Here is an 11,664-nt window from a genome sequence, read left to right on the forward strand (position 1 = left end):
ATAGAGGGACATCCATTTAGAACGGAGATGAGGAGGAATTTCTTTAAGCAGAGGGCTGTGAATCTGTGGAATTGGTTGCCACGGTGATTCTGGAGGCCAAGTCATTGGGTATATTTAAGGCAGAGGCTGGAGGATCCTTGATTAGTCAGGGTATGAAAGAACACGGGCAGAAGGCAGGACATTGCATTAGAGAGGGAAATGGATCAGCCATGATGAAATGGTGGAGCAGACTCAATGGACCAAGTTGTCCAATTCTGCTCCTGTATTATGGTGGTGTTACATTAACTCTAATAATGTTATTTCTTATAAACTTTAACAGTATACAGTGCCTCATTTTTTGTGGATACCTCTTGCCACTGAATCAGTAAGAATCAGGGATAAGGCGTGAGAGAATAGGACCAATCAAGTGTGACAGTGGGAAAGTGTGTATGGAACCAGAGGAGATGGCAGAGGTACTTAATGAATACTTTGCTTCAGTATTCACTACGGAAAAGGACCTTGGCGATTGTAGGGATGACTTACAGTGACTGAAAAGCTTGAGCATATAGACATTAGGAAAGAGGATGTGCTGGAGCTTTTGGAAAGAAACAAGTTGGATAAGTCACTGAGACCAGATGAGATATATCCCAGGCAACTGTGGGAGGCGAGGGAAGAGATTGCTGAGCCTCTGGCAATGATTTTTTGCATCATCAATGGGAACAGGAGAGGTTCTGGAGGATTGGAGGGTTGCAGATGTTGTTCGCTTATTCAACAAAGGGAGTAGAGATAGCCCAGGAAATTATAGATCAGTGAATCTTACTTCAGTTGGAAAGTTAATGGAGAAGATCCTGAAAGACAGGATTTATAAACATTTGGAGAGGAATAATATGGTTAGGAATAGCCAGCATGGCTTTGTCAAAGGCAGATCTTGCCTTATGAACCAGATTGAATTTTTTGAGGATGTGACTAAACACAGTGATGAAGGTAGAGCAGTAGATGTAGTGTATATAGATTTCAGCCAGGCGTTTGATAAGGTACCCAATACAAGGCTAATTGAGAAAGTAAGGAGGCATGGAATCCAAGGGGACATTGCTTTGTGGATCCAGAATTGACTTGCCCACAGAAGACAAAGAGTGGTTGTAGACAGGCCATATTCTGCATGGAGGTTGGTGACCAGTGGTGTGCCTCAGGGATCTGTTCTGAGACCCCTTCTCTTCGTGATTTTTATAAATGACCTGAATGAGGAAGTGGAGGGATGGGTTAGTAAATTTGCTGATGACACAAAGATTGGGGGTGTTGTGGATAGTGTGGAGGGCTGTCAGAGGTTACAGCGGGATATTGATAGGATGCAAAACTGGGCTAAGAAGTGGCAGATGGAGTTCAACCCAGATCAGTGTGAGGTGGTTCATTTTGGTAGGTCAAATATGATGGCAGAATATAGTATTAATGGTAAGACTTGGCAGTGTGGAGGATCAGATATATCTTGGGGTCTGAATCCATAGGACACTCAAAGCTGCTTCACAGGTTGACTCTGTGGTTAAGAGGGCATATGGTGCATTAGCCTTCATCAATCGTGGGATTGAGTTTAAGAGCTGAGAGGTAATGTTACAGCTATATAGGACCCTGGTCAGACCCCACTTGGAGTACTGTGTTCAATTCTGGTCACCTCACTACAGGAAGTATGTGGATACTTTAGAGAGAGTGCAGAGGAGATTTACAAGGATGTTGCCTGGATTGGGGAGCATACCTTATGAAAACAGGTTGAGTGAACTGGGCCTTTTCTCCTTGGAGCAACGGAGGATGACAGGTCACCTGATAGAGGTGTATAAGATGATGTGAGGCATTCATCGTGTGGATAGACAGAGGCTGAACTGGCTAACATGAGGGGGCACAGTTTTAGGGTGCTTTGAAGTAGGTACAGAGGAGATGTCAGGGGTAAGTTTTTTCACACAGAGAGTGATGAGTGCGTGGAATGGGCTGCTGGTGGTGGTGGTGGAGGTGGATACAATAGGATCTTTTAAGAGACTCTTGGATAGGTACATGGAGCTTAGGAGCTATGGGTAACCCTAGATAATTTCTAAAGTAAGTACATGTTCAGCATAGCATTGTGGGCTGAAGGGCCTGTATTGTGCTGTCGATCTTCTATATTTTTCTAATCAAGGAACAAACCTTAAAATATTTTCATTTCAGTATCCCACCACTCTCCATGAAATGAAATTGCCTTGCAAATGTCCCCTCCCCCTTTTAAAACTATGCCCTAGAGTATTTGAAATTCCCACCCTGGGGAGAAGCTTCTTATTGCCCACACTTCTCATAATATTATACACAGTAGTGACTAGCAGGTTTCCAAAGTGTCACATCAACCCCTGCAGTAACAGGAGGAAAGGAACAGGATCATTTCATAGTTTCATCGAAGTAAGAGTCAGAGAATGAAAGTCCTCACAAGCTGCCCATAGTTTTCAGCGCCCAATTCATTGAATTCCTGAGAAAGTGATAGAAATGACCTATTCAGAGTGTTGGGTTTGAACAAACCTTTTGACAAGGCTCGAAGCAGCAGACTGGGGAACAGAGCAGGTGCCTGGGATCCTAGGGAGATATGCAGTTTGGATCCACAATTGGCTCATTGGGTCTGTTGTTCCCAATGACTTCCTTGGGCTTCAGTTCACAGGACTTCAACTTCAATTGTCAATCAACCATGCACACGTATACAGTTAAACAAAAGATTGTTCATCTGGGGCCAAGGTGCAAAACAGCACATACAGTCACAAAATAATACTAGCACAAATCTCTGTGTGGCATAGCCTGGAGATTAACAGGTTGACATAAAGCTGTGAGGTGCATGCTAACGTAAGAGAGTATAATGTTACCAACACTGTTTTAATAAAACAAGCAGTCGTATAAATATGTGAAACAGCACCAATAAAAGATGAAGAGCGACAGCCCAGGATGAGTGTCTGTGAATTGGAAAGGGGTGAATGGCAACAGGGCATTCAGACCAGCTGTACACACGTGCTGGGAAGCAGCAGAGAGTTAAGAGGTCTAACAGCCTGGAGAAGAACAGTTACCCAGCCTGGCAATATCGCTTCTTGTGCTGTAGTACCTTCTGGTTGATGGTAGGAGGTCAAAGAGATTGTGGGAAGAATGGGAGGGGTCTTTGACCATGCTGGAGATGCTGTGAGATGTTCCGAGGGAGAGACCCCGATGATGTAAATATGAGTGAATAACTGATGAGGTATTGAAAGCAAGACAGAGAGTGGGACACGGGTAGTCAGTGAGCTGAGCAGCAAAATGGGAAATGTAATCTAGTCGTACAAGACACCAGAAATATGTGATGAGGTGAGGAGCAGACAGTAAGGAAGGTATTCAAAGTTCAGAGTAACCTTATTATCAAAGTACGTATAGATCCCATATACTGCCCTGAGATTTAAAGTATGTATAGATCCCATATACTGCCCTGAGATTCAACTACGTATAGATCTCATATACTACCCTGAGATTCAACTACGTATAGATCTCATATACTACCCTGAGATTTAAAGTACGTATAGATCCCATATACTACCAAGATTCAACGTACGTATAGATCCCATATACTACCCTGAGATTCAGCGTACATATAGATCTCATATACTGCCCTGAGATTTAAAGTACGTATAGATCCCATATACCAGCGGTCCCCAACCACTGGGCCGCAAAGCATGTGCTACTGGGCCGCGAGGAAGCGAGATGATTTGGCGATATGAGTCAGCTGCACCTTTCCTCATTCCCTGTCACGCGCTCTGTTGAGCCTTTACGCATGCAAGGTCATTACCCGCACGTCATCCATTTCAGCGCAGGAAGGAGATCAACTCCTCGAGTTTGCAAATGACGGCGGGCTGGGAAGTATGTTTGACATAACATCTCTGCCGGCATTCTGGATCAAAGTCAAGGCTAAAAGTCCTGAGATAGCCATGAAAGCACTGAAAATGTTGCTTCCATTTCCAACATATCTCTGCAATGAATGCAAAGAAAACTAAATTGCAGAATAGACTGGACATAAGGAACCCTCTTCGAGAATCGCTGTCTCCCATCACCCCTCGATAGGACCGTCTTGTTGCAAGAAAACAAGCCCAGGGCTCCCACTGATTCAGTGATATTGGTGTGTTGCAATGACTTTATATGTTCATACGGGGAAAATATGTGCTGTGCGTTTAATATCCAAACGTTACTTAAAATGTTATGATGCTATTGACTTATATAACTATATAGCAATTACAGCACAGAAACAGGCGATCTCGCCCCTTCTAGTCCGTGCCGAACGCTACTCTCACCTTGTCCCACCGACCTACACTCAGTCCACAACTCTCCATTTCTTTCCTGTCCATATACCTATCCAATTTTTCTTTAAATGATAATATCGAACCTGCCTCTACCACTTCTACTGGAAGTTCATTCAACACTTACTTCAAGTTCCCCCGTCCTCCCCTGATAATTGACTTATCACTATATTCAATAGTCAATAGTCAATAGACAATAGGTGCAGGAGTAGGCCATTCGGCTCTTCGAGCCAGCACCGCCATTCACTGTGATCATGGCTGATCATCCATAATCAGCATCCAGTTCCTGCCTTATCCCCATAACCATAGAAACCATAGAAACTACAGCACAGAAACAGGCCTTTTGGCCCTTCTTGGCTGTGCCGAACCATTTTCTGCCTAGTCCCACTGACCTGCACACGGACCATATCCCTCCGTACACCTCCCATCCATGTATCGGTCCAGTTTATTCTTAAATGTTAAAAAATAACCCGCATTTACCACCTCGTCTGGCAGCTCATTCCATACTCCCACCACTCTCTGTGGAAAGAAGCCCCCCCTAATGTTCCCTTTAAACTTTTCCCCCCTCACCCTTAACCCATGTCCTCTGGTTTTTTTCTCCCCTTTGCCTCAGTGGAAAAAGCCTGCTTGCATTCACTCTATCTATACCCATCATAATTTTATATACCTCTATCAAATCTCCCCTCATTCTTCTACACTCCAGGGAATAAAGTCCTAACCTATTCAACCTTTCTCTGTAACTGAGTTTCTCAAGTCCCGGCAACATCCTTGTAAACCTTCTCTGCACTCTTTCAACCTTATTTATATCCTTCCTGTAATTTGGTGACCAAAAAATGAACACAATACTCCAGATTCGGCCTCACCAATGCCTTATACAACCTCATCATAACATTCCAGTCCTTATACTCAATACTTTGATTAATAAAGGCCAATGTACCAAAAGCTCTCTTTACGACCCTATCTACCTATGACGCTACTTTTAGGGAATTTTGTATCTGTATTCCCAGATCCCTCTGTTCCACTGCACTCCTCAGTGCCTTACCATTAACCCTGTATGTTCTACGTTGGTTTGTCCTTCCAACGTGCAATACCTCACACTTGTCTGTATTAAACTCCATCTGCCATTTTTCAGCCCATTTTTCCAGCTGGTCCAAGTCCCTCTGCAGGCTCTGAAAACCTTCCTCACTGTCCACTACACCTCCAATCTTTGTATCATCAGCAAATTTGCTGATCCAATTTACCACATTATCATCCAGATCATTGATATAGATGACAAATAACAATGGACCCAGCACTGATCCCTGTGGCACACCACTAGTCACAGGCCTCCACTCGGAGAAGCAATTCCACTCTTTGGCTTCTTCCATTGAGCCAATGTCTAATCCAATTTACCACCTCTCCATGTATACCTAGCGACTGAATTTTCCTAACTAACCTCCCATGCGGGACCTTGTCAAAGGCTTTAATGAAGTCCATGTAGACAATATCCACTGCCTTCCCTTCATCCACTTTCCTGGTAACCTCCTCGAAAAACTCCAATAGATTGGTCAAACATGACCTACCACACACAAAGCCATGTTGACTGTCCCTAATAAGTCCCTGTCTATCCAAATGCTTGTAGATTCTGTCTCTTAGTACTCCCTCCAATAACTTACCTACTACTGATGTTAAACTTACTGGCCTATAATTTCCTGGATTACTTTTCAATCCTTTTTTAAACAACGGAACAACATGAGCCACTCTCCAATCCTCCGGCACCTCACCTGTAGACAGCGACATTTTAAATATTTATGCCAGGGCCCCTGCAATTTCAACACTAGTCTCCTTCAAGGTCCGAGGGAACACCCTGTCAGGTCCCGAGGATTTATCCACTTAAATTTTCCTCAAGACAGCAAGGACCTCCTCCTTTTCGATCTGTACAGCTTCCATAATCTCACTACTTGTTTCCCTTAATTCCATAGACTTCATGCCAGTTTCCTTAGTAAATACAGACGCAAAAAAACCTATTTAAGATCTCCCCCATTTCCTTTGGTTCCGCACATAGCTGACTACTCTGATCTTCAAGAGGACCAATTTTATCCCTTACAATCCTTTTGCTCTTAATATACCTGTAAAAGCTCTTTGGATTATCCTTCACTTTGACTGCCAAGGCAACCTCATGTCTTCTTTTAGCCCTCCTGATTTCTTCCTTAAGTATTTTCTTGCACTTCTTATACTCCTCAAGCACCTTATTTACTCCCTGTTTCCTATACATGCCATACAACTCCCTCTTCTTCTTTATCAGAGTTGCAATATCCCTTGAGAACCAAGGTTCCTTATTCCTATTCACTTTGCCTTTAATCCTGACAGGAACATACAAATTCTGCACTCTCAAAATTTCTCCTTTGAAGGCTCACACCTACCGATCACATCCTTGCCAGAGAACAACTTGTCCCAATCCACGCTTTTTAGATCCTTTCTCATTTCTTCAAAATTGGCCTTCTTCCAGTTAAGAACCTCAACCCCAGGACCAGATCTATCCTTGTCCATGATCAAGTTGAAACTAATGGTGTTATGATCACTGGAACCAAAGTGCTCCCCTACACAGACTTCTGTCACTTGTCCTAACTCGTTTCCTAACAGGAGATCCAATATTGCATCCCCTCTAGTTGGTCCCTCTATATATTGATTTAGAAAACTTTCCTGAACACATTTTACAAAGTCTAAACCATCTAGACCCCTAACAGTATGGGAGTCCCAATCAATATATGGAAAATTACAATCTCCTACCACCACAACTTTATGTTTCCTGCAATCTCTCTGCAGATTTGCTCTTCCAATTCTCGTTGACTATTGGGTGGTCTGTAATACAATCCCACTAATGTGGCCATACCTTTGACTCCGCTATCTTTAAGAGCTCAATCCATCTCTTTTTTGAAAGCATCCAGAAACTTGGCCTCCACAGCCTTCTGGGGCAGAGCATTCCATATATCCACCACTCTCTGGGTGAAAAAGTTTTTCCTCAACTCCGTTCTAAATGGCCTACCCCTAATTCTTAAATTGTGGCCTCTGGTTCTGGACTCACCCATCAGCGGGAACATGCTCCCTGTCTCCAGCGTGTCCAATCCCTTAATACTCTTATATGTTTCAATAAGATCCCCTCTCAGCCTTCTAAATTCCAGAGTATACAAGCCCAGTCGCTCTAATCTTTCAATACATGACAGTCCTGCCATCCCGGGAATTAACCTTGTGAATCTACGCTCAATAGCAAGAATGTCCTCCCTCAAATTTGGAGACCAAAACTGCACACAGTACTCCAGGTGTGGTCTCACCAGGGCCCTGTACAGCTGCAGAAGGACCTCTTTGCTCTTATACTCAAATCCCCTTGTTATGAAGGCCAGCATGCCATTAGCTTTCTTCACTGCCTGTTGTACTTGCATGCTTGCTTTCAGTGACTGATGAACAAGGACACCTAGATCTCGTTGTACTTCCCCTTTTCCTAACGACTCCATTTAGATAATAATCTGCCTTCCCGTTCTTACCACCAAAGTGGATAACCTCACATTTATCCACATTAAACTGCATCTGCCATGCATCTGCCCACTCACGCAGCCTGTCAAGTCACCCTGCATTCTCATAACATCCTCCTCACATTTCACACTGCCACCCAGCTTTGTGTCATTGGCAAATTTGCTAATATTACTTTTAATTCCCTCATCTAAATCATTAATATATATTGTAAACAGCTGCAGTCCAAGCACTGAACCCTGTGGTACCCCACTGGTCACCGCCTGCCATTCCGAAAGGGACCCGTTAATCGCTACTCTTTGTTTTCTGTCAGCCAGCCAATTTTCAATCCATGTCAGTACTCTGCCCCCAATACCATGTGCCCTAATTTTGCCCCCTAATCTCCTATGTGGGACTTTATCAAAGGCTTTCTGAAAGTCCAGGTACACTACATCCACTGGCTCTCCCTTGTCCATTTTCATAGTTACATCCTCAAAAAATTCCAGAAGATTAGTCAAGCACGATTTCCCTTCGTAAATCCATGCTGACTCGGACCAATCCTGTTACTGCTATCCAGATGTGTTGTAATTTCATCTTTTATAATAGACTCCAGCATCTTTCCCACCACCGACGTCAGGCTAAACGGTCTATAATTCCCTGTTTTCTCTCTTCCTCCCTTCTTAAAGAGATGGACAACATTAGCCACCCTCCAATCCACAGGAACTGATCCTGAATCTAAAGAACATCGGAAAATGATTACCAATGTGTCCACGATTTTTAAAGCCACCTCCTTAAGTACCCTGGGATGCCTAATATAAATTTCCTTCAATTCATCCATTACCCTAGGTCCTTTGGCCACTATTACATCTGGGAGATTGTTTGTGTCTTCCCTCGTGAACACAGGTCCAAACTCGTCTGCCATTTCCTTGTTCCCCATAATAAATTCACCCGCTTCTGTCTTCAAGGGCCCAATTCATGCGAGGAAAATATGCGCTGTGTGTTTAATATTAAGTTCGTTAGATAAACCGTTTTAGAAAGGAAATTGAGTGTATTAGCCACTTATCACCTATAGTTCAGTCGTGATTAACACCCCCCCCGAACAGAATCGCCAAAAACAATTTGTAGAGAAAAATTGTATACGCCTGCGCACTGGTGCCCGCGCAAGGCTTCATGGTCATTGTAGTCTTCAAAGGGTAAATCCAGCGTATTTGACTGCTACTCTTGTCCGTTGGCAACCCTACCTCCACCACCCACGCCCCCCCCCCACCCCCGGTCGGCCGGTCCGCAAGAATATTGTCAATATGAAACCGGTCCGCAGTGCGAAAAAGGTTGGGGACCCCTACCGAGATTCAACGTACGTATAGATCCCATATACTACCCTGAGATTCATTTTCTTGTGGGCATTCACATTAAATACAAAGAAGCACAATAAAATACATGAAAACCACACACAATAGGGACAAACAACCAATGTGCAAAAAACAAGCCGTACAAATAAAAAAAAATAAATAAATAAAACAAAATATTGAGAATATGAGATGAAGAGAGTGTTTGAAAGTGAGTCTATAGGTTGTGAGAACAGGTCAGTGAAGTTCTGGTTCAGGAGTTTGACGGTAGAAGTGTAATAACTGTTCTTGCACCTGGTGGTGTGGGACCTGAGGATCCTGCGCCTCTTCCCGGATGGCAGCAGTGAGAAGAGAGCATAGTTTGGATGATGGGGTTGCTCGATGATAGATGCTGCTTGCCTGCACAACTCCCCTTGTAGATGTGCTCAGTTATGCGGAGGGCTTTACCAGTGATGGGCTGGGCTATATCCACTATTTTTTGTAGGTTTGCAGAAACTGTGGAACCACGGAAGGTGAACACAAACCCTTACAGGCATAAGACCAATCAGTAAGGTGGTGTGACAGGCACACACACACAAAGCTCTTGCTTATTAGCTATGGCACGGAATACAAGAGCAGGGAGATTGCGCAGGAATTAAGAAGGTCACATCTCATGCATCAGAGACATCATCAAACTGCAGAGTGTCCAGAGATTTACAGAGATATTGTCACAACTGGAAAAGTGTAACTGTGGGGACAAATATGAGAAAATCTGCAGATGCTGGAAATCCAAACGTACACACAAAATGCTGCAGGAACTCAGTGAGTCATGTTGGGAATTAGGGAGGCTGAGGTTACTGTGCAGGAGGAGATAAAGCAGAGATCTGTAAAAAGGGGTATCTGAAAAGGCAGGCACCATTGCAGGTAGCAGCCAACCATTTAGTGTGGCTATCAAGTAGGTTTATTGTCACGTGCATCAGGTATTTTAGGTATCCAGCACTTGAAGTTGCTTTTTAGTTTTCATTTACTGTAATGTTATGATGATTACAGTACACCTTCCAATCATTCAGGTATAATGAAAAACTTGCCGCTAAATCACAGGCATGCAGCTAGAGACATAAATTATACAAGCCAGTATTCAGGAGAGAATGGGGAAACCCTTCAAAACAAGATCTTAGGCAGGGTTCACAAACCTTTTTATCCCATAAAGCAAGAGGGTCCATGCACACTTCTGAGTAATCAGAGACAGGCCCGTGGTGTTCTGTGGCTGAGGTAGGGTTAGAGATGGGCCTGTCGGTTTGGTAAGGTGCATTCTAGAGATAGGGTAGATAGCAAATATTAATATCACCAGCCAACAATGAACATGGATTGTAGATTGAATTTAAAATGCAGCCCTGAACAATGGTTTTCCTGGAGCTGAGGACTGGAGTTGATTGCAAACCAGACAATGCTGATTAACATTCATTTTGGGTGTCTGTCCGAAGTGTGGGTGAATATGTGATTCAAAGGAAGCATGGTAAGTATATTGTAACTATAGAATTGTCCTGCTGTTATCGTTGATCGTTAACATATACCATGCAATATTGGGTCAGGAGGCCTATTCCCCCAAGGTCTCAATATGATGCCTGCTGCTCGTTTTTGTTGAATAAAACACTTCTGTATCCACTAGCTTCAAAGTCTCTCCATTGACTTTCCTCAAGTTACAACAGGTTGAAAAACTGAACAGTCCTGAACATGACTGTGTGAGAGTTGAAGAGGGCATGGCCTGGAACGTCATGATGGATGCTGTCAGTGGTGGAGAGAGCAGCAGCCATCATGGACTAGGGCGTGTCCATTATCCTCAGTAGCCAGCTGTGGTCCTGTGTGTTTGGGCATTCACTGCCTCAGAATCAGACACCCAAACCTATCTGAGCCCCACCCACCCTTCGCTGCATTCTCCTCATCCCCCCCCACCTTCAAGCCTCTCCCTCCTCCCCAACCCACCCAAGCCTCTCCCTCCTCACTCCCCCACCAGCCTAGAGCCCCTCCTTCCTCACTCTCCCACCCTAACCATATCCCCACCCACCCAAGCCCCTTCCTTCTCACTTCCCCACCCTAACCACATCTCCACCCACCCAAGCCCCTTCCTCACTCCCCCACCCTAACCACATCCCCACCCACCCGAACCATTCCCTCTTCATTCCCCCACCCAACCACTCCCTCCTCCACCCTCAGTATCAGATTCACAACATCTCCATTCCCTCGATGCCCTCCGCACTCCCCTGAAGGATCCCCACGGTCCATTTTGCGCCCCCCCCCCCGCCACTACACCGGCTGAATGAGCCGCAGTGATGGACTCATGGGCAGTAAAAGTTCGCAGTCGGTGGGCATAAGGACACGGTGGCAGCACCACCGGGACTGAAGTCCGATGACCTTGGAGTCTCCTTGGGTGCCTCGGCGCGCAGAACGGGGTGTGGGCACGGGGAAGCATGGGCAGAAGGGCCGAGTGGGGAAGTATGGGCAGAGGGGGCGAGTGGGGGGTGTCTGGGGGCAAACCAGGATGTTGCGGCAGCATTTGC

This window comes from Mobula birostris, chromosome 5 (genome assembly GCF_030028105.1).
Source record: "Mobula birostris isolate sMobBir1 chromosome 5, sMobBir1.hap1, whole genome shotgun sequence".
Lineage (NCBI taxonomy): Eukaryota > Metazoa > Chordata > Chondrichthyes > Myliobatiformes > Myliobatidae > Mobula > Mobula birostris.